General features: G+C 36.0%; 1 protein-coding gene across 2 annotated transcripts in view; it reads right to left on the reverse strand.

Annotated features, from left to right (window-relative positions):
• Positions 1-25,017, reverse strand: part of SYT1 (synaptotagmin 1) — a 312,080-nt gene that overhangs the window by 137,760 nt on the left and 149,303 nt on the right. The window lies entirely within an intron of this gene.

The raw sequence follows: 25,017 nt of genomic DNA on the forward strand, positions 1-25,017 counted from the left end.
CCAAATTGGAACTCCCAGACTGTTGAAATAAATTCACAGCTACATTAATGTACTTTTGACTTAATGCTTCTTTGATGGGCTTTGGGGAAATATCTTTACTTAGACCTAGCATAAAGCAATGAGCTTTTATATGCACTATATTAGAACCATCTTGAATATTGCTTGAGGGGTGGCTCAACATTTGTTTTAGAAGACTATTTCAGTATTAGGTTGTCTCTTAAATAATCTTGCTTTGAGGACTAATTATTATTTTCTCTATTTCAGAAAACTGTAAAGAAAATGGATTTAAGAGATAAGGATAGTTCATGATTGCTCCAGGTATAAAATTGTTTATGCTCTTCCAGAAATAACTAAGTTTATAGCTCCCTACTGGGAAATGAATTATTTAAAGGCCCAATAACTAAAACCAAGCTGAATAAAATAAGTCTCGTCAAACACAGGACATGATTGATAAATAAATAAATAAATCCAACTATTTTTTGATATCGCAAATATGGCAGATTCTAACATATTTTGATCATCCAAGCATTCCCTTTAATACCATTGGAGCTGTTCAAATGGAAAACTGAATCAAATGATAAATGTTATTTTCTAACTGCGGTAACTATTTTCATGCTTATAACTCATTTCAAAAATGGAGATAAACACTGCAATTGTGCAGCCAACTATTTCTAAGGTGTTTAAAATTCATATGGCAGAATTGAAAAAAGCAAATAGTGCAACAGGAGAAAAAGACACTAGTAACAAACTTTTTGTTACTTTGTTTTCATGAATTGTGCTGGTGATGGCATAACTCTCTCTTTTTCATTGGTGCATCACTGCATGGTGTGTTTCCTGGAAGACCTGCTCTTCCCCCTTTGCTCTGCTTTGCTTTGTTTGTAAAAGATACCACTACCTTTTATCTTATATTGTTTTTGTTCAAAGGACTTTATATACATTCTTCTGCAATATTCATATGCCTTGGAAGATACATTGAATGTATTATGTCCAAATAGCTAATGTCGGTGGGCAGGAACCGTTAAAAATGCAAAAAGAAAGAATCCTAGAATCTTTATCACAACAGAATTGCTTACAAATCTTTGGGCATTTCTGACCAAATTGTATATCTCAATAAATCCTGGAAAAATGATGAATGCAGCATCACTGCAAGTTCTTCCCCTTTTGTTCATGCGTGCAGCATCACAATACATGTAGCAATGGGTAGGACTTGTGTTGTGAAGCTGCTTTTCATCATTCTGCTCCCACTTGCTCCCCCTGTGGCTGCCACCCCCTCCAATCATTGAACATGTCTTTAAAATAAACTTCAGGAACCTTTCTGAACCCTGTGGACTCTATTTGGTTTTGCCTCTACCAATTTGGGGGTAATTCCATTATTTTAATTTTAAAATGATATGCTTTTTAGGTAGGAATGAGAACATCTTAACTTGAGTAGCTTGGTATTTGTGGAAATTTTAGTTCAACCCAAAGCTATTAGTTTTAGCTTTGTGACCTTCATTAAAATTGAATTTGGGTCCCTTGAATAAATCCAGCATTTTTCACATGGTGATCAAGACAGCAGCAGTAATGTCTCTGCAGACATATTTCAACAACCAGCATATTGACACCAAGTTGTATATTCCTGAATGTACAGGTGATATATTAAATGAAAAAGAGCTAGTTTTCAAAATCTTTTGCTTCTAGCTTTTATGGCTTTACATTTCCAAATGTATTGCATTTCTCATGGCTTCTTCTGTATTTTTTCTCCTAGTAAGAGAACAGGGGACAATGTCAAAGCCTTTTGATAGGTAGCACTAGGAACCATCCATCTGGAAACACCCAGAGGTAGAAGAATGAGATAAAGAATCTTGCATGTTCAAGTATTTCTCTTTCTATAGGTAAAATATGAATGCAAAGGTCTGCTGCCTTATAAGAATGTTCAGGCTGTTTCCCCATTTCCAACTAAACCTAGTACAAATCTCCCCACAACCAATCTCTACTGTCATATTCTCTGAAGGAAGCCTGGTCCCCAGCCACATGCTATTCTTTGAAAGCTTGTTATTCAGAGCAGTAGATACCATGGAAGAGGATCAGAGATTAAATCATGTATGAGGTAGATACAAGCCATTTGGATTAGATTAGAGAAACTAAATCTCACTTCCACAGTACTGAGCCCAATATTCTCATATTCTTCTCCCCAGAGATCATTTAACCTATAACTATACTGATATCTAGAATTATTCAACTGCATTTCCTCACACTTCTCATTTCTTGTTAACTTTTCTATTATCTATTTCCTTCCTGCTCTGTCTTCCTAATAGAGAACATGCTAATTACTTGTGCAAAAATAGAGAATTTCATCGTTGAAAGCTGTATTTTAAATGTAGATTTAGACAATGAGTAGCTATGTTGCTCTGCAGCTTTCACCATCTCTCACCACTAGCCATGCTACCAGTTTTTTAACTCCTGGAGACCACTCATTCTTGTTACAAAGTACATCTATGATAATAGTACTCTATTAATACTAAGAAATAATATGAACAACCACCACTGTAAAAACTGGTCGCAAGCTGAAAGCAACACAAAATCAGTGTCATTTTGGAAAAAGAACTATAGGTTCTAGAAACACTGAATCATGCATTACTTCCTAATTCTCCACCATGGAATGAAGCACAGTACAGTACCTTACTGATGGTAACCTCTTGATTTCAATAAATATGCAGAGGGTTGCAAACTTAGCAACTAGTAGCCATCTTGCAAAGTTTTGAGTTGCATTTTCTGATTTTTTTTATTTTTCTGATTTCAAACAGAAATTCTGTATGTTGGTGGCTGGAAATGAAGCATAAGAACCCAGCTGCAGAGTATTACTGGATATTCTAGCATTTTCTTAAAGAATGTCAGCTAAATGAGAAACAGTTCTATGATATATCATAAATAAAATTACATTTCTTAATTATAATATGTTGCTCAATTATTTCAAGTCTGAGAGTTGAGAATTCTGGCTCATAATGGAAGACAAAATTTGCAGTGATTTTTTTTCAGTTAATTAAAAATTTAGTCAAATGTTGTAATTTATTTGCTTCTAAGTTTGGTATCACATTTTATTGGAACTGCCAATATAAACAGTTGCATTTCTTTTCTTTTTTCCTCCCCTTCCCCCTTCCTTTTGTAAGAAAGGAAAGATAATGAAACTAATAGTTTCTAATATCCAGGATCAAACCTCAGTGGACTCCCACTACAGTTAGAGATCACTGCTGTTAATAAGACACACACATATTCTCTGAAATCTCTAACTGCTATATGCCAAAGACAGTTAATAGGCTTCAAGCTAAAGGAAATCTTGATTAGAAGAAAGTTCAGTGCAATAAACCAAGTTTTTCAATAGTACTGAAATGAACCCCATACTCAAAGATGGTTCAATGCAACTAAGCTATTACAACAACCCACATTCTCAATAGCCCATGCAAATTCAGAGCAGGGAATTGATTGATTTCACAACTTTTTAAAAATTTCCTAAATTTAAAGAATGAATATAATTTTGCTTTTTCTAGTGATCTTTAGTGTAATATATTCATCTTTTTTTCTTTCCCACACAAAACAATTCTACTATCATTTGTTGCTTGAGAACCATGATTAAAGCTTGATTATTGCTTGGCTAATTACTTGTTTATCCTGTATAAAGGTCCCATGAGTCCATAATCAGTAGGGAACTACTAGGGAACAAAACTGAAAAGGGTCGCATCCCGAAAGCATTGTCTGCCAATTATCTAATAAATCACAGTGGGAGAGTATATCATTTTCACCTCTTTCTTACTGAAGTACTGTGAGTACAGAGGAATTTTAAAGAGGAAATTCAGATTGGAACTAAGCAGTAAAATGTCAGTAGACTGATTAGACCCCAGCTCTCAGCATATAATTGATTATCAACTAAGGAAACAATAACACAGTGATCAATATAAAAATATAATGAATGAGATTCTATTATCCACATTCAGACCTATGTATTAGGATGAAGAGTTCTTCCCCAGCAGAAAGAATTTGGTAAATTCAGCTACTCTCATTGCTGCAGCTCTGTGACATGACTGTGGGCAACAACAAATATTTTCTCTTCTTACATAATCATTGAAAGTTCAGAAACAGTCTTTACTGTTTGCTCAAGCTGTACTTTTCATTTTGCATACATATCTTTTAGTGGTCTGTCTTCTAAATCTAAGCAGTAGAGTGTAATAGATTGTACATTTGCTAAGTAGGTTTTAAGCCACTCCAAACAATTGCTCAGACATTAAGGTATGAGTGGGGTGAGCCCTGGGTTCTTATCATCCCATTGTCATGATCTTGGACTTTGAATCTCAAAGACTATACTGCTGTTCCATGACAAGTCAAATTTAGTGTCTTGTTCTTAAGTAGGATCTATCTACCTTGAATCCTAATACATGCACAGAAACTCAGGAAAGCTCCATTAATCTATGGCCCCAATAAGTGAGTCTTAGGCTTCTCTAAAGAGCTGGAAGGCTCTGGGACCTTCCCTCAATTATATCCTTTGATCTACGATTTAGACAAAATCAGGAACTCAAAAGGATTCTCCAGGCCAGGTTATAAAATCTTGGCAGTTGCTCTAAACCAGTGTTTCTTAAAGTGTGATCAAAGGACCCCTGGGGGTCCTTCAAGACCCCCTCAGGGGTCCTCAAAATCAAAATTATTTGCCAGCCTATATTGAAAAGTAATACAATATTAAAATGCTATCAAACAATTTTGAGAAGTGGTAGTGGCAGCAAATGTGCCTATTTTAATTTTTAATACAGTAAATATTGATAAATATAACCTATACAAACCAAAGCTCTTTTGGGGTCCTCCATAATTTATAAAAGTGGGAAGAGATCCACAGAGAAAAAAGTTTAAGAAACACAGTTTTAGATATTTTAGTGGCAGTACTGCTAGCCATGGTCCTGATTCCCAGTACCTGTCCAATGTCCTGAACCCTGACCTGCACTACTACTAACCCTCTTGCCCAAACTATGACCACCAGAAAACAGTAGAACCTCTTACTGAGCTGTGCACCTCTTTTCATGTGCAAAAGGAGTATAAGCATTTACTTCTACTTCCTGTGTACAAAGGAGAATGACAGGACGACTATATACACCTCAGGCTTACCATGGTTTATTCTTAGTCTTCTAGACCAAAGTCAAAGAAACACAGTGGATTAATCTCAGACAGGGCTCAAATTAAGGATATGCAAAAAACATATTAATAAAAAGGATACAGAAGAACAAGATGATTTTTCTTTATAACTGTTCATTGGATGCATATTTGGGTTTCCAGGTCTGTAAGTGAGTTTGAAAGGGATTTTTTTTTTTAATTTTAGAAATAATCATAGTACATAGCAACTTTTTCCATCAGCCATACTGAGGATTATGAGAAATGTAATCCAAAATATCTAAAGGGTGTGAAAGCATAGTTTACCCAAAAAGCTGCTGTATCATAAAACAGAACCAGTTTGTTCTGAATATCAATGTAAAACAGGCACATTCCACTTATTTCAGTAGTATTTTATAAGTCACTGAATGAGGAAGATGATATATTTGCTTACTTGTTTACTATTGGTGATCAGCTGTATAGATTTGTTGTCAATAGTCAACAAATAAAACAATATACTAAAAAGATCAGAGATAGCAAGCTTCAAAGAATTAGGATTACATATATAATAGCATTAGTGATATTTGAAGCAATAGATTACTTTGGGACTATCAGTAATAAAATGCTTCACTAAAACTTAAAAAATGAATTGAAGATTGTTTTTAGTATATGCTTTGCATGGCATGTACATACTACAATAGTAGTGCTTGAGATCCAGTCATTCAATGATCATGTACAAAGCAGAGATAATATTATGGCAGATGTTTTACCAGTAGTGATTAAGATGTTGGACTAGGTTAGACTCATCTGTGTGTCTGTGAGATCTAGTTTTCCCTTAGACATAGAAGGATGACCTTGGGACAATTATTCTCTCTCAGCCCAACCCGCCTCAAGGGTTGTTGTTGTGGGGAATATAGGAGGTGGGAGCATTATGTATGGTGCCTTGAGTTGTACAAAATAAAAGCAGGATATAAATCAAATGCAAATGAATGAATGAATGAATGAATGTTATCCTGTGCCCTGCACACATTCTAATGCAACCTGCAATGTGTCACAATGACTATTCTCTGTGATTGGAATTACTTTTTATGCATGGCTCCCAATCACAGGGTGAGATATTCTTGCAGGAACACTGAAGACAACTGTCAAATACAGAGGGTGTGGAACTTGATATAACAACTCTACCAACACTCCAAGGATAACTCTTAAAGGGCCAGGAAATTGTTGAGCTGCATTGATAGTGCCTTGGGAAAATAGCCTTGCTTATTGTGATTACTTTCCATAATTTTTTTGTCACTAAAGAAAGGTTCATCAAAACAGTGTACCAGAAATCTCATCTGAAAGAAATAACCAGGAAAATGTTTTCAGGATTTCAATTACCAGAAGATGTTGATAGAATGCACAATAAAGGTAGAATTTACCCAAAGTTTGCTCTCTGTACCTTCAGAGGAGTACCATATTATCTTCTAGTGAGTATTATGTTTAGTTTTTAAATCATCTACAGCCCTGCCCTTGGATGGTTTCACAAATAGTTTTGTTGCTTGAGTAGATTTTCCTTTGTACGGCAAGCCAGATAGAAATGAAAAGTAATTAGAATATAAGAAAGTCACTATGCCAGGCTGAATGACACAAAAGATAAGATACTGCTGGAAGATTCTTTGCCCTGAAATGTTATGACAAATACTGTATATCTTTAGATAAACTTCAGATATTTCAATAAATATCTAAAAGTACAACAGAAGGATAAGGTCTATTAAAATGTGGAAGTAAGATGCATTCATTTACAAACTTTGCTGTGGCAATATCCCCTTCCTTTCTTAATCATTGTATGAACCCTAGCCCATTATATGAACTGTATAGCCAGTTGAAAGATCTGTCACTGTGGCCTTATGTTCTCAAGAGCAGGCAGAATTGAAATCACTGTATGGAATTAGGATAATGGATTCATTACTTAATACAGAATGACTACAGCTTAGATACAGTTTCCCTTTTATAGTTCCCAGCATATCCTTTTTGTATGAAACCAATCTGCAGTTAAAACCACTAGTAAGAATAAAACTAATATTATGGTGATATTGATCAGGCTGAAGCATTAAGTTAATTAATCATTTGATATAGAATGCTTTTAAAGACTTTTCATGCAATCCAAAATTCAGTGGTAAATTGTACATTGGCAAAAGCACCAAAGGAAGGCTCTTTTGTGTCTGCACTCTAATAGTGCAGACTATTGCCCAAAATATTCTAATATTCTCTTTGAAAGTAGTACAAAGAAGAGCGGCAACAGAACTTCATGAAAGTATTCACAAAGATTGAATTTCCACCCAACACTTGAGGTGCTTTCATCACTCATAAAAAAGAATATAAAATGTAGTAAAAAGAATCAGTTTAACTGCACTTGTCATACATTCTTCATATAATTACAAGCATATATGTGTACCTTGGATTAATGTTCCTTAATTTCTAACATTCACAGTGTTAGGCACCTGATTTATGATTCACTTCTGATGAGCATTACTATGTTCAAGAGGTTGCCTTGATAGTGGCCTCTCACGAATGAACCTCCACTTATTTGCTCTCCTGTCACCACTGAAGTTGATATGGCTCCATGATCTGCTTTGCACTTGGCTCCTATTTCCAGCATAATGCCTATCATCTGTGCTGGGTGTCCTGATTCCTTTTTAATAAACATCTTTAACTGCTTGTTATCTTTCTTTTGTATTCCAGTTAAAGGTTGTGGCCTTTTGTTGTTGATAGTTACATCTGTTTTCTCTGCTCCTTGTGGGTATTTGGGTTTAAACTTAAGGGGCCGGAAAAATGTTGTTTTCCTTTGCTTTCCTCTAAAAAAAAATCTGTATGGATTTTATGAAATAGATATACTAGGATATATTTTCTCCAGGGGTGATAGCTATCTTTTATTCACTACCTCTTTTCATTCCTTATTAATCCTTTCAATTAAATCAGAACTAGTTTGGTCTAGTGGTTAAGGCTCCAGGCTAGAAACCAGGAGTCTGTGAGTTCTAGTCCTGCCTTAGGCATGAAAGCTGGCTGGGTGACCTTGGGCCAGTCCCTCTCTCTCAGCCCAACCTACCTCACAGGGTTGTTGTTGTGGGGAAAATAGGAGGAGGAAGGAGTATTAGGTATGTTTGCCACCTTGAGTTATTTATAAACATAATAAAGGCGGGATAAAAAATAAATAAATAGAAAATAAATAAATAAATAAATAAATTGTACTTTTAGCATATATTTCTTTTTTCCCCTCTTTTTAATAAACTGTTGACAGCTACTCTGCTACTAGCACTTTTTTTTTGGTGGGTAGTTTCTATTTGTCAGAAAGAGAAATTATTTTTGCTGTGTAACCAATGCTAATCATTACTATTATTATTTTTAAATTAATCCCAAGCATTGCCACAGCTTGGTCACATAAATGTGACATCAGTATGGGGATGACAACTTATCTTGTGACACTTAGCACTTCAGCATAAATTATTTCAGTTTATTATCAGCATAACTTGAATAAACTGCCCTGTGTTGTTTATTTAACTTGGTGTGGGTCTTGCTGGATACATTAATATTTAGCAAATGCATTTACTACTCACATCTAACTGCTAAGTTGGGAGTTTTGGCCAAGACCACAGCTGGGAAAAACTGCTTAAATTAATTTCAGCAACAGGAACGACCAGGTATGAAGTAGAATTCAGCGGCCTCTTTCTGGCCTTGTTCTGAAGGACGTGGAAAGAAGATAAAAACTTGGAAATGTAAAAAGATGATAGAAACTAGAAAAAGCAAAAGAATATCAAGAGGAAAATGAAAAGAAAATCCAAAACTTTATTATCCATATCTCAAAAAAAAAAAAATGTGCAAGCTGTTAAAATATCTAGAAAATAAGTTAGAAAAAAGAAATGTTGGTTGTAGGGGTGAAGAAAGAAAGACAGCTTTTGTTTTCTTCTCTCTACTCCCCACTTGCTTTCCCTAATGTCTTGCATGTCTGCATTTTGTGATCTTTGACTTGCTTTACTACAGATATTACCCTAATACTGGAAAAATACAGACTTGCTGAAAACTTAGAAAACTAATTGCTACATAAGTGTAATAGATGAATAATTTTAATGTTATTAATTAAATTGATTAATGAATTTAAATAAAAATATTAATAAATTTAAATTTATTAAAATTAATAATTTAACTAATTGCTACGTAAGTGTAATAGATGAATAATTTTAATGTATAAGGGACTATAGAGAAGAATTACTAGACAAGTCATGAAATGTTGAAACAAGAAGCAAGAATAAACATTCTAAAAGAAAAGCAATTATTTTATCATTTTTATTGCTTGGAGTCAAACATAGTCAAAATAGATCCAAAATAAATCAGCCATATTAAATCAGCCATAACTAATTTACATGCCACTGGGCTGAATTCAATAATGCCAATCAATTATTCAATCAGCAGAACACATTGCATTGCTTCTCTTCTCTCCATCCTCTGCACAGCCCTACATCTGTTTCAAGGCTTGGGGGACCCGCTGGAGCAAATCTGGGGCAATGTCCAAGTGTAGAGAGAGGAAACGATCAAGGCAAAAATCTCATTTGGTGACCAGAAATCTGCTCATGTAACATACGATTCAGTTAAACTGGTTTTAAAAAATAAGAATCCAGGAAGAAAGGAAATAAAGAGGAAAAATTATATAATGGCCAGTATGACAGAACCTTGTTTTATTTGTTTGTTTGTTTGAAAGATTTATATGACTGCCCACCTTAAACAACTCTGGGTGGCTCATTTCAACAGTAAATCCAGTAACTATAAACCAGCCCTAAAACAATAAAACAGTAAAATGATCAAACAAAAACAAAAACCCTGTGCCTTAATCATTCACTACTGCAAGCTCCAATTACCCTCATTCCATTCTTTCTACTCTGTTTTATCCTATCCCAGTGCCTCACTATAAAGCCAGGTCTTGATGGCCTTCCAAAAGACGAAAAGGGTGGGGGCCTGCCAAATCACCGGGGGGAGGGTGTTCCATAAGGTAGGAGCAGCTATGGAAAGGCATGCTTCCAAGGTCTCACTAGGTGGCAGGATTTCAGGGAAGGGATCTGGAGCGTGTCTACTCTATCTGACCTAGTGGGATATTCTTAGGGACAGGCGGTCCTGCCAATAACCAGGTCCCATACCATGTAGGCTTTAAATGTGATAACCAGCACTTTGAATTGCACCTGGAAAGAAACTGGGAGCTACTGCAGCCCACACAATAGAGATGTAACATGGGTAAACCTAGGAACACCCAATAATGTGTGCACTGCTGCATTCTAGACCAGTTGTAACTTCTGAGTGATCTTCAGGGGCAGCCCCATGCAAAGCACATTGCAGTAATCCAAATGGAAAGTGACTAAGGTGTGAGTGACCATGAGCAAGGCCTCCTGGTCCAGGAAAGGGCACAATTGGCATACAAGATGGATCTGTGCAAAGGCCCCCCTAGCCACAGCTGCCATCTGCTAATCAAGCAGGAACTGTAAGTTCAGGAAGAGACCCAAATTGTGCACCAGCTCGGTCTGGGGGAATTCAACCCTGTCAAAAGTCAAAGATCACAAGTCATGAGACCCTGGGGGCCAAAAACCCAGAGCCACTCCATCTTGCCAGGGTTGAGCCAAAGTTGGTTCATCCCCATCCAGACCCTTACAGCCTCCAGGCACTTGAACAGCACTGCAACAGCATCACCTGCCCAACCAAGGGTAGAGATGTATAGCTGGGTATCATCAGCATACTGATGATACCATACCCCATGCTGTTGGATGATTCAGCCAGTGATTTTAATATATTTAATTAAGTGCTGTTATATCTTCAAATCAATGGAAAATAAAATATTAATGGAAAGAAAGTTTAGGGAGAATTCCTTGATATCTACATAACAGTTTACAAGCATACCTTTGTGTATATTTGTGAACCGATATGCGACTACACGTATTAGATAGACTTTACAGACTCTCTCCCTGATCCCCACTGCCCAACCCTTCGCTTTACTGATTCAGAGTATGAAATAATATATTTTCTCTTTAATCCAAAAACTACTTTGGGACCATTTGTGTTCTGTCTTCATTCAGCTCTCTAATCATTACTTCAATTACTGAAACAGAGAGTAGTTCACACTGAGCAGTCCATTTGGTTATTTAAAAGCCAAAGTGGTATGTGAAGGCAAAGTTATTCTAGCCATGTTTTATTTATGCTACAACAGCTTTAATGAAGGCTACCTGCATAATTTTCGACTTTTGTAGTAGCTACTGGCCTTCAGTATTACATCTTTACTTTTCCTAGAGAGAACATACCAGTTCATCTAAATTCAGTAAGCAAAATCCCCTGCTTTTATGCTCTGCATATTTTCTACAATATTTGTTTAAAAATCACCAGATGCAACCAACAGTAGCATTAGAGAACTGTCTACATGCTGCATAAATAGCTGCCCTGGGATCAACACAATAGCTACTGCTTTGCTCTCAGAAGCAGTAGTCTGCATATGGAAGCTTTAGGAGATTCAGTCCCAAAATATTGCCATTCTTAACCTTTAAATAAAAATGGGGACAAGTGCAATGGATATAGTATGAATCCACAAATGTTACATTAGTCAGAGTAACCACTGGATGGCATTGCAGATCCATAAAAATAGAGCAGAAAGGCCAAAAGTCTGACTCTAAAACGTGGGGAGGAGGGAGGTTTTGTTTGTTTGTTTGCTTGTTTGCTAGTTATTTTTTGTTTGGGTGAAATGGCCAAAAATCAAGCCCTGCAATCTTGGTATTTCAAACTTCTGAGCACCTCGGACTTAATTATGACTAGCATATTACTGAAAAGCCCTACAGAACATTACAGATAATCAAGCCATCACAAATAACAGACTCTTACACTCATTTAGAATGTCCATGTAAATAGCATTCACTGTATATGTCATTTAAATGCTTCTGCACAGATATGCTGAAAACACACTTGAATGATAGTTAATTGTTTCAAGCCTATAACATTCTTTTTCATTTCCACAGAAATTGTGCTTCTTGAAAATATCCCAGCCATTCTAAATCAGTAATAAGGACCAGAGTGAATCCTAGTTCACATGTTCCATTTGTCTTCCCAAGCTGTTCATGGTGCATCACACTAGGGCTCTGTATCAGACTGCATGAGGAAACTGTGTAAGATGCTTAGGTAGGGAACAAAGGCATTAACAACCTGGCTATTCAGAGAGGTTCCAGTTTTCAGAAGCAAATGCCTCATTTGTCACCGAGTAGTTGACATACTGGCAGACAAGGACCTCAAGGTAACTTTTGTTATTGCAAAGTTTCTTCTCGCAGCTTCTAAAACTTTCAGATTGTTGATAGTAAAATAGTGCAAGTATGATTGTACGTTTTTTATCTTGTGTGCCTTATTTTATTTTGTACATTCTATTTTGTAACTGTATTCTCTAGGTTTTATTTGGAAAGTCTTATTTAGTCTGGGTCACTGACCTGTAATAAAGAATTTGATTGACTCATCAGTTGACAGTTTATTTCTGATGCTTTTCAAAAGATAATTTTAAAACCACACAATATGTTCCCAGGCAACACCACTCACTGGTTGAAGTGAGTAGAAGAGATCCTTTTGCATGTCCTACTGCTAATTGAACACAGTCCCCAGGCTGTAGGGGTGTTTGATCTAGGAGATCCTTTTCATTGTATTGCTAGCAAACTTCCCTTATCCTTTTAGGTCTTTTTATTTCAATATAATTTTGATTCTATGACTCTCTGCATTTTTATTGTTCTAGAAACGTTTCAGACTGACATCTTATTTGAATTGCATTTTGTAATTTATTAGCCATTTTATGCTTCACTTAAAATGGAAATATAGCTAAAAAACTTAAAATAATTAAATATCTCAAGTGAAGATGCTTCAGCACTTCAGACATATTCAACAGGGAATCCACCTACACCTATGATCTATTTATCTATTGTATTTGGAAGTTTCTTTGCACTTTGTCCTTACAGACTATAATTCAATTTGACAGCATAATTAAACAGTGCTGGCAAATTAAAAGAGGTGTGTCATAAAAAAATCTTAAAGGTGAATATGGATGGCAATTCCTGTATTGTATTGGAATTGTACTGTATTTTTATTATATTATCATTGAAGCATTGTTCTTTTTGTTTGTTATACTTCACTTATACAATTTAATTTTAAAAAAAAAAAATTGTATTGGGAAATAAGATCCACTGATATTGGGCAGCCATGGAGAAAACTTGACCTCAAGTGGCAGCCAGGTAGGTTGGCAGCTACTGGAGACCAGCCTCTTTCTACTGGCTAATCTTAGTGGGCATGGAGAATTTTGCAGAAGAATCTATTCCTGCAAGCATCCCAGGCCCTAGACTTTAAGGCTTTTAAAATAACAAGGAATACCTTGTACTGTACTCACTGGCAAGTGGGTAGCCCTATAAATTATAAACAAAAAAACAAACTTGGAAACAAACTGGCAGATAGATTTCAAAATCTGTACAGTATAGAATCTAATGTAGATCAACTGGGCTGCAGTATTTTATACAATTGAAGTTTCTGAGTGAGAGACAAGGAAATTATCACAGAATTCAGTTTTCCAACTACTTCACATGCTATGTGAGTTAAACATGAGATCTTTTTGCATATTTGAACACAGTTTTGAGCAGATCAACCTAAAACACAGTCCAAATCACCCTGAAGTACATAGAGGAAAGAAAGATGAAGTTTTTGGAATGGACTTCACTCCCAGGCTTGAATGTTAATGAAAATCTCTGGGGAGATTTCAAACATGCTATGCATGCAAGGAGACCTAAGACTATTTCTGAGTTGAAGAGGGAGAAAATGTCAAAAGCAAGAATAAAAATTCTATCTGGCTACAGGAAATGCTTGGAAGCTGTTATTTCATCCAGAGGTTACAAAGTGTTACACTTAAAGGGTGTAAAAATCTCTCTACCAGCTGTATTCACATTTTCTTATTTTGAATATGTAAACAACTGCACATAAATAAATATGCATTCAAATTTGCAGAAACATATCATCTTTAACTTTGTACTATGTGTTCATTTCTGTTAATTTAGGAATTTAAAAGCACACAATTTCATCAGGGGTACCTAAATTGCTATATACAACAATTTCACATTTCCTGAAGTTTTAACATGTATATGTTTAAACACATTGGTGACAAAAATAGATCCTTGAGGGACCCCAGAAATCAGATCCTCCTTTGTAGAGGGATAGTCTTCATGTAACACCTTCTGGAATGTTCCAGGTTCAGCAACATTTCCAGTTCCCAAAACTGTCAGGTGGTCCAGAACAGTATCATGATACCAAAAGCCTCTAAGAGTCTAGGAGAACTAACAGAGTCACACACCATCTATCTCTCTCCAAATGAAAATCAGTCTGGCCAAGGGAGTCTCAGATCTACAGCCTGCCCTGAATCTAGTTTGAAATGGCTCTATATAATCAATTTCATGTAAGAGTTCCTGAAACTAGGAAATCAACATCCTCTCAATTATCTTGACTAGTAATGGATGTTTAGAAAATGGCCTGCAACTATTTCTGAGATATCAAGAGTGGAATTCTTAAAGAAGTAGCCTAATAAATACCTCTTTATGCAGGAAGTCAAAATAAAAGTAAGATACAGATGTTTATATATTAACCATTTGTTGATAGGAGGAAGTACAAAAAATGGTGAACCTATGACAGAGGACCTGAGGAAGGTAAAAGAACACTTAAATGCCTGAAAAGGTGCTAAATTACAAATAGGAAAAGTGATGGAAATAAAGAAGGACAAAGATGAAAATGAAAATAAATGCTGATCAGTAGGTCAACAATCAAAAGTAAAGGGGAACAACATGAAATTGAAGAGAAGTATAGGGAAGAGAGGTATAACGTATTCCATCATCCATCACATTAGACTTGAGAAAGGTTAGTGTTCACAGTGCAATCTGTTTTATGGGTATAACAAGCAAAAAGTAGGTGGAAGCAAAAATGCCATGTCAAATGGCTCAGCAATCAATTTGCATCATATGCTCTGAAGCTATAAATCTTATTAAAAAAAGGAGTGCTTAAAACGATGGTTGTCTTTAGAAAACAGCAATGCAGAATTGTGTCAGAGGAAGACATTAACAGTAGTTTTATATAAGATAGAATTTCTGAATCTTTCAGCTTTGCATATTCCACTAAACACAGCTGTTAATTTAAAAATAGAAGCAATAAATAATAACTTCCCTTGCACCTGGCTCAATTTGTCACGCTCATTTTATATTTCTTTACAACTCAAAGAGTTAATTAATGAGCTACCCTTGGCAGGGCTGCCCCAGTGGCCCCCTTCTTACATCTGTCTACCAGCTAGGCATTAGGCATTACTGTTACTTCAGTCAGTAGGTGGCATCATATGCCATAAGGCCATTATCAATACCAACTTCAGAGGAAAACAAAGAAAGATAATTTATCTTTCCATGAATCTAAATTATTTAAGCAATTTTCAAATAAACAAGGCTTAACAATTCATTTTGCATCATTTAATTCTTCTACAGATTATGTTATTTGGTAATAGAAAAATATCCCAAAACTTGGCTTAAATATTCATGTCTGTCATTTTGAGAACATGATAGATATTCTCTGGAGCTCAAAAGCATGTAACCCAATTTGGATACACATATGGTAACAAGTATTTCAAGAGGAAGCTTGAACTCATGCAAGATGGTCATTTGAAGCTGTGGGACAGTCAGTTGCAAAGCTATTCTGAGAAACCTAGTTGTGCACAATTCATGCCTTACTCATTTCCTTTGGTGGATTTAAAGATCTGTTTTGAAAACAGTGTTTCTATTATGAGGATATCTCAGATTTCAATCATTGCATTACCCCTAGTAAAATGCAAACATGTTCTGACTGCATTTTTTTTAATGTGGAATATGGATGTGTTTAAAAAATATGACTAGATAACGATCTCCATGACATTACTAGATGAGTAGCACAATTTCCCCCTCAAAATGCTTGTGAATCATAACACCATACACACTGTTAGTGCTGTCAGTTTTCATTATTCTGTTGGGCGCACCATTAAAGACATGCCTGGAATCAACCTTCTCACCAGCAGTTGGCACATGATGCCAGTGAAGCATATTCAATGCTTGATGGGAATGCAAGCAAATTCTTTTTGCTTGCATTCCCATCAAGCAAAAAGCATAACCATAATCAAAGCATAATCAAAGCAGACACAGCCCAAAATATAAAGCAACTGAAAGAAGCTGTACAAGATCGGAAATCACGGAGAGAGCTGGCTTATGGAATTGCCAGGGGTCGGATACGACTGAATGGATAATTCAATTCGATTTGGATTAGTGCAAACTGAGATATTAAAAGTATGTATTATGGGTGAAATGGAATACTCACAAAACATGAAATAAAAATAAAGCTTTTTTAAAGCTAGAAGAAATATATGGGATTCAAAATACAACTACTGTCTGCTATTATTTTAAAAAGTCAAATTCTTCTTCAGAGAGAAACAGATTTCTCTTGCCAGCATGAAAGTGCTTTTATTTTGTTTTCTTCTTTTTCTGCCCTCCGCACTTATACTAAACTGCAGTAGCAATTGCTGTATCTTCAGCTACACAAGCAAACAGACCACCAAAAACTATCACAAAGCTCTGCTAAGTAATAACTTGGTGTCCATTTATTCAGGGCATTATTAATCTGAAGGAGTTCAGGGTTTATGATTCTCCCTTTTTATTTTTTATTTTCATAACCTTTCTTGAGACAAATTGAGCAGAGAGATCTCCTCAAGGTTATTTAGTGAGTGTTAGACCAAAATACAGATTTAAGTTGGTCTTAGACCAGCCCTTAGTTACTGTACTGCACTGTCTTTCCGTGGTCCATTCCTTGGTATGAAACTGTGCTTCATGATGAGCAAATACAAGACAGATAACCTGAATAGGATCCTTTGTGATCTGCACCCTGCTAAACTGAAATGCTTTGAAGCCACATTTTGCTTCTGCTGACAGTGACAGCAAAGCAAAACAGCAACTTCTGCTGTCCAGATTAAAACAGTAAATATTAAATCTTATTTGACATTTCGGTATGAGGTTTGCGATAGTATCTTGTTCGTGTAACCTTTCATTGCAGATAATACAAGAGAATTGGATTCAATGTATAACAGTTAAATAGCACACTGAAATAAATGAGATTTCATATATGGCTCTTCTCAAGTTGTGATCAATGCCTGATAATATGTTAGAGATAATTTATTTATTTGCATTCTCTTTTCTTCTTTAATTAACTTGCTAATCACTGGCTATCAAAGCCTCTCACTTGTTTATAATAAAACAAACTTATTGTAAAGGCAGGAAATTTACAGGAGTTGACTATAGCAATTCTTTTGTCTCCTTTCATCTTCATGGTAGCTGCTTTTAGATTGGAATCTAAAATTCCTTGTTTTAGATTCTTCTTATGGAAGTGCAGACTTAATGCCAAATCCAAATACATATTTGAATGAACAGAGCAGTGGGCTGCAACCATAAGATCAAATTCTATGTGTTTATTTCTTGAAGAAATTACTAGGCTGACTTCAGACTGGGTCTCCAAACACTTCTTCAGAACATGCAGAAGGTATATCATGCAACTGCCTTCTGCAGCTCCCATATAATCCTGGGAAGGATGCAGCTGCTTGCTAGTTCATATCTCTCCCCAACCCCCCACCTCCATGTGTACTGAATCACTTTTTGGAGATTGAATCTGAATAAATTGAATCTCTGTAAATTACTGTTGTTGAGTTGAGCACTTTAAGAAGATGGAATAGGATAGGTTTTCACATGTTTATAAAACTTCTTACTTCTTGAATGCTTATGATAGCTGAAAAGCAAGGCTCATCAAGCAAGGATGCCATGACATCTATAAAAACTCTATGCAGCATTATAACGGCCTTCAACTTTATTCATTAAAATGGCCAAAATCTGAGAAGACATTATGGAACCCACATAAGATTAGATACAAAACACTGAAATCTAGTTAGATTTGAGGCAAGAAAATCAAAATCTTGTGATATTGGAGGATCATGAGAGATTTTTAGTGATTTGAAAAATTGACAGAGAGGATCATTATGCAAGATTCATATCTGGCCTGAAAAGCTTGCCAACCATTGCTTTCAAATATATATTTGACCAAAACATATTTGTTGCACTCCCACAGTTTTAGATTTAAGCTGAAACTATCTGCGGAGCAAAGCAATGTAGGATCATGGCTGGCCTATTATTAGGCTAAGAAATGGCTGCCATGATAGCAAGTGTTAAGACTGGGAGTGATAACTATCCCAGTGATTCTTTCCAAATTCCTTCAGTAAGGAAAGAAGTAGGCTTCGTTCACAGGTAGATATAAGGAAAAAAGGAGAGAATAATGTACATAAACCCATGGGATGTATTGAAGCTCAGAGATTGGAGGACATGTATAAACTATATTTTTGAAATTAAAATTCTTAAGTTCAGAAATCAGAAGCAGAATCAAAATTGTACAGGACAGAAATAGTTGATAAACAAATACATACTTACAAGTAAGAAGAGATCATGCCTTCATATGTAAAACTATGTGGGCAGTAAAATACCACAAGTTGGTTAAAAGTTATAAAGGGCCATAAGGCTAAGAATAAGTAATAGACAAAAGCTAATCAATCAGCTATTTCAAATCCATAACTGGTGTCACCTCAAGATTTTAGGACTAATATCATATAAGAAGAAATAGACTGCATGGTTTTGAAGCTACAGTATGTTTGCTGTAACTTCCTATCTGAAATGAAATCTTTCTTTAAAGCCAATTTTATGCCACTCAAGTTGACTTGATGGGTCACCATTAACTGATCTGCAGCAAAATATATAGGGCTCACACTGTAATTGACTCTTCTTATCTTGAAGAGTGTGATTAGAATTGGTTCAGGAAACCTGGAAAAACATATTATAGCTCATTTAATTTCATTGCTTATATGAATACACAAAGCAACAGAAAGGGAAAAAGGGAACTGCAGTTGACCTGGTGCATTCAGAACTGTCACAAAGAAGTTCTGGGCATCAGTGACCCCAACCTTCATATTTTTTTTTCACTCTAGTTACTAAGAGTCCACTATTCTTGGTTTACTCTAAAGTTCAAAGAATGAAGGAAATTAGAAAAAAATATAATATGCAGGGAATACAGTGTACAAATCAATAAATTCATTAAAAACAAAAACAGTTCTGCATCTGTACAATGATAAGCATACTGTCATGAGCACTGATGGTGAGCAGGAGGGGGCCCCTATCCAGGGGGGAAAGCGCATGCGTAGTACTGAGGAATGAAGCAGCCATTCAAAGAGACACAGATCAGACCTGCCTTGACTTTTGGGGTTTATCTGTCTGGGTTTTTCCCATGCTTCTTCAGGTTGTTAGGATTTTCTGTCTTATGTAGCAGTAATAAACACTAGAGACCTACTCCTCGTCTCAGCATGGTTTCCTGACTGTTAGGACATCAATCCTAACAAACTCCCACTCCCATTGAAAGAGGGAGGAACAAAAAATAAATAAAAATAAAAATAAAGGAGAGACATTTGGGAAAATGTCTTTGGAAAACCAGGAAATTCGGCAAGCCATCCAACAACTCACAGCAGCCCTCCACCTTGGGCTTGTATTTCCCAAGGGGGAGGGGGGAAGAATCTTCTAATTATCTAGCTATTTTCCAGCAGCAGCCACCTGGGCCAGAAGTGTTATCAGATCTGGAGAGCAGCACTGATTCATCCTTGGAGGAGTTTTCCTTTGAAGAATTTCCATCGTTGCCCAGTTCCCATGGAAGCTTGGAGGGGGAGATGGACTCTCATGAGACTCTGGAGGGAGGAACTCTGGAAGGGAGGAGGCTAAAATGGAATGTGAATCTGGAGGGGAGGGTGATGTCATGATCACTGATGGTGAGCAGGAGGGGGCCCCTATCCAGGGGGAAAAACGCATGAGTAGTACTGAGGAGTTAAGCAGCCATTCAAAGAGACACAGAACAGACCTGCCTTGATTTTGGGGTTTATCTGTCTGGGTTTTTCCCACGCTTCTTCAGTTTGTTAGGATTTTCTGTCTTATGTAGCAGTAATAAACACTAGAGACCTATTCCTCGTCTCAGTGTGGTTTCCTGACTGTTAGGACACATACACTGGAGTGAAGAGTCTCTACAGAGCCCATTTTATGTGACCATTAGCCTAACTTTAGAAACCTGCTGCAAGTGATCAGGTTGGTCTTAATGCAAGAGTGACCAGATCCTTTCACAGTAGTCTGTTTGTTAAGGAGGAGGTGAAGAAGGGGTGGTGGTAGAAAGAGGCATCTGGGTCATGTCTGACTCTCCTCTGCTATTTTTGAATTTAGTTCCCCACCACCACCACTTACCCATGAATGGAAAATTACTCCTCAAAGAATGTGGGCTCTGCCAGAAGAACAGTTGCCACCTTCTGGTCTGCATTTGTTCTCTTTTATAGTTTACTAGTTTACTGATGAAAATTCAAATAAAACTTCAGGGACAGCATAATTTCACATTAAAAAAGGAGTGAAAAATGGAGACTAACGTGTTAACTCTTCCAACACCATGGTAGCTTTCTTGACCTTGCAGGTTTGCAGTCTTCAAATGGGGTAGTTTTTCACTGCTTTGACAAAATAACTTACATATTACAGGGATTTCATTATCATACTAATTTGCTGCCTGTGTTTTGACAGAGGCAAATGTAGAGTACAGAAATCTTGTTTTCATTTTTTGATCATGTTTTCTTCTCTAATCATTCTCTACATTATTTTTTAAAATAAATTTTATTAAATGAGGACAATTTAGTTTTCAGGTAATAATTTACGAGTGATATTGCTGCAGAATTTAATAGCTTTTGTTACCCACAATTTAAAAGATGATGAATTGGAGAATATAAAATACACAGTGGCATACTACCAGATGTCATTTAGATGACAAACAGAAAACTCTCTTTGAGATTATGATCAAAAACAAGTTTTCCTGCGTATCCATACTACCATTTTTTGCTATAAAAATGTTACAGCAAACAGTTGTAGAGAATTTGTTACTAGCTGCCAGGTTGGAGAAGACTGATTTTATATAAACTCCCAACCACCTAAATTAAGGTTTAGTGTTAATAATGGGTTCTAATTCTACAGACCAGCCTTTCTCAACCTTTTTATGCTGAAGGAATGCTTGAAATAATGTTGAGGTCTCAGGGAACCCCTGCATAAAAATAGCATAAAATATAAAAGCTTCACAATATAATTCACTTCTAACCTACACATTTTATAACATTTGCAAGAACAGCAAAGTGGCAGGGTGGCAGTTGAGTGGTGACCCTCAAAATTCCCATCACTAGCATTGCAAGGCATGTGAAATTTTAAAAAAAAAATGTTCCACAGAACCCCAGTTGGGACAGGCTGCTACAAATAGTAAGATTATCATCTGCAATTTTCCTTTCAGCTTGGTATCTCCTATTAGAATTTCCTTCTAAAGGGAACTTGTGAAGCCTACATTCTTGGCTATTTTAGAAAAAAAAATATTTTTATTCTGCCAAGTCTGTTTCTATTGTGATGTTGATTTTTTTTTTCTTCCATCTTCATGGTACTTATTTTAGGCTCACTCTTGATGGATTAATCTGTATCAGTTGTTAGTGTTTTATTGGTGGCAGCAAAGTCGAAAAGTGGTCCATAGCTGGAAGAATTTAAACAATTTCTATGAGAACTATATTCTGACTATATTCCATTGAAGTAGCTTTAAAAAATATGAAAGAACAAAGAACAAAGAAAGCCATCATTGGTTTGTAATAAATGCCTGCATCTAGTATCCCACATAAGATTTTTGAATGTACGAGAGTTTCAGGTTATCAGCTCACAGAATTCTAGTTTTTGAAGGGAAATAGTAGTTTAATTTCTATAGATTGTGCCTGGGCATTAATTGTTGGAACATACACCCCGCAGTTCTAAAACCTTCAATATTTCCCATGTGAAAATATGAGTATACTTGCTTATCCTTATTATCATACCAATACTACTGCTTGAGCTCTTCATTCTAGATTTTTTCATAAAAAAGTAAAATAGAATCCACCAACTAGTGGCAGTCTTTTGTGAATTTACAATAGGCCATGATATTATTGACATATTGTTGCTTTTAAAAGCTTCAGATATTGTCATGGGACATTAGGCTTAATAACTCCACTGGCAGATTATTATTTTTTTTTATAAAAGGGGATGGAAGCTCATCATTACTAAGATCCATTGTCTGAACACTTTAATAACCATTACCTCATTTCTAATTTAACTGGGATGAAGAATCTTAGACCTCATTCAACTATAATAGCAAAACCACATTCAGGGAACAGTTTCACATGTAAAATGTAAAATGTGAATGATGAATATGAATGCTTGCTAGGGGATTTCTGCTGGGACAAAGATCAGAGAATCCTTGTATAACTGGTAAAATAGTACCAAGTTTCCAGATCAACAATGCCCCATCCTCAGGTAAAGAAGTGGAGAACATCAAGGAGATTGGGGTAGGTGATGGGGTAGTGGATATATGTATACATGGCGAAGTGTTTACTTTGGCTTTAGATAAACAACATGTGTATATGTCTGTGAGTATGTGCAAGAATCAGAGTATTGCATTATGCAGAAAAGAATTGTATATTTCCTTGTGCTTGTGTTTGGTGCTATTTATTTTTTAAATCCCCAAACATCCAGCACGCCATACAGAAAATAGCCAAACCAGATCACAGCCCATACACATATACATATCTGCAAATTAATGTCTGAACTAGGGCTACTATATCTGGGTCTCAACAATCTGAACAACTATGAGATGGGAGCAAGAATATATATGAATATGTTTTCACGTATAATTTTCATCTATAGTTATTTACAAGTCCAGATATGGTAGCCTTAGTCTGAACCTATCAGTGCCGTTCCAATATTTGATGGAGTTGAACTAACCATAATGTTATGTGATGATTCTTTAGTTACATGACAAGTAGTTCAAGAGGTCATGATTATTAAGTGAGCATAAATGGGTATTCTCATAGGATATCATAAGAATGGTAAAGTGTTTTTAAGAAGAAATATTGCATAACTATATTCATTATTTACTATATTAGCATAGTAGGGAGAAGGAAATGGTAGATGTTGGTACTTATATCTAATTATCATTTAGGTATGTGCATCTTTATTGGTTGTTGATTGGCTGACTGACAGCTGGTTTTAAGTACTTCTTCTACTGCACATTAGCATCATATATGTTTTGCACAGAAGAGTCCTCAATGAAGTTAGTTTCAGTAAATGCTAATTCACAGAGATGGAAAAATGAAATCTTGATTTAGAGCACATAACTATCTTTGATCACAGCAAACAATTACACAATCTGAAAAACTATAAAACTACACTTCACAATTAATAATCTATAGCATAGTAGCATACTCACTAATGTTATATAAAACAGCCAGAATATTTTCAGTAATCCACAGTAAAAGTCTAAACAATTGGACAACACAGCACAGTTGCAATTGCACAGAATTTTGCAACATTCATAGAAGTACTTGTTTACTTATTTTTGAGAAGGAAAAGAAGAGAATCTTTGTCACTGAGGATTCCACATTGATTAAAAAGGAGCAACATAAGGAAATTCCTATGACCAGGTAAAAGGTGATGATGATGATGATGATGATGATAAAGCAGCAGATATAATAATAATAAAAGGACAGCAGACATCAAATAATAATAATAATAATAATAATAATAATAATAATAATACAGCAGAGAAGGATACAGCAAACAGATTCAATTTCCCCATAGGCAATGGTAAAACAAAAAACAAAGCAAAACAAAACCCCAACAAGCAATACTTGATGAGTCTGGTACACTTTTTTCTCCCCTCTGAGAAAGGGAGGGGATCCTTCCTTCCTTCCTTCCTTCCTTCCTTCCTTCCTTCCTTCCTTCCTTCCTTCCTTCCTTCCTTCCTTCCTTCCTTCCTTCCTTTTCATCTTTTGCATTTATTAAGCAAATTAAGCTCACTGTAGTCATAGAAGACTTTCAGGGGCTCACAATAATAACAAAACACAATAATCAAATGAAGAATCTTTCATATGCATTAAAATATCCCCAAACAATACAACTTGCAGCTTCCAGCAGGTTGATAATGTTAGAGACAGGTGGCTTCCAATGGGAGTACACTCCAGAGGGCTGGAAAGACAACACTTCTGGACATTGACCTTCTTAATCTTCTCAAACTAGACAACCAACTACTTTTCCTGGCACAATCAAAGTGGTTATGGCAGTTTTAGTAGGAAATGCAGTCTTGCAGGTAACTCTGCACCAATCCATAGAAGGTTTTAAAACCAGCACAATTATACCTGGAGATTAATAGGAAGCCAGCTCATGCCCTACAAAACGGTGTGATATATGCCCATGAGCACTCAATCTATTGTATTCTGCATCAATTGAAGCTTCCAGGCAGTCTTAAAGATCCTTAAAGGCAGAACCAAGTAGAGCATGTACAGTAGTCTAAGAGCATGTTAGCATGTTATGGCATGTTAGCTTGTTATAGCATAAGAACATGTTGCATCTTACAATCATGCTGATTTTTGCAGGCTGAGACTGACACTGTGCTTTACAGCATACTGGCCACATTTAATTTTAATGAAAAAATTATAAAAATATTTTTTTCAAAATAAATGTTGTGGTTCTAGAGTGGCATGCTTTGGCTTCTCCATGCTGGGAAATGCCTTCTTTAATGCCTTCTAAAGGCATTTGCCAGCATGCAGAAACCCATGCATGCCACTTTAGAGACACAAAACGGAGGATGTCGAAAGGCTTCCAATTTGCTATACCAACAATGCTGTACCAACCTGAAATAAAACACCTTTTAATGGATAGTTTA

The sequence above is a fragment of the Candoia aspera genome, chromosome 7 (assembly GCF_035149785.1).
Source record: "Candoia aspera isolate rCanAsp1 chromosome 7, rCanAsp1.hap2, whole genome shotgun sequence".
Lineage (NCBI taxonomy): Eukaryota > Metazoa > Chordata > Lepidosauria > Squamata > Boidae > Candoia > Candoia aspera.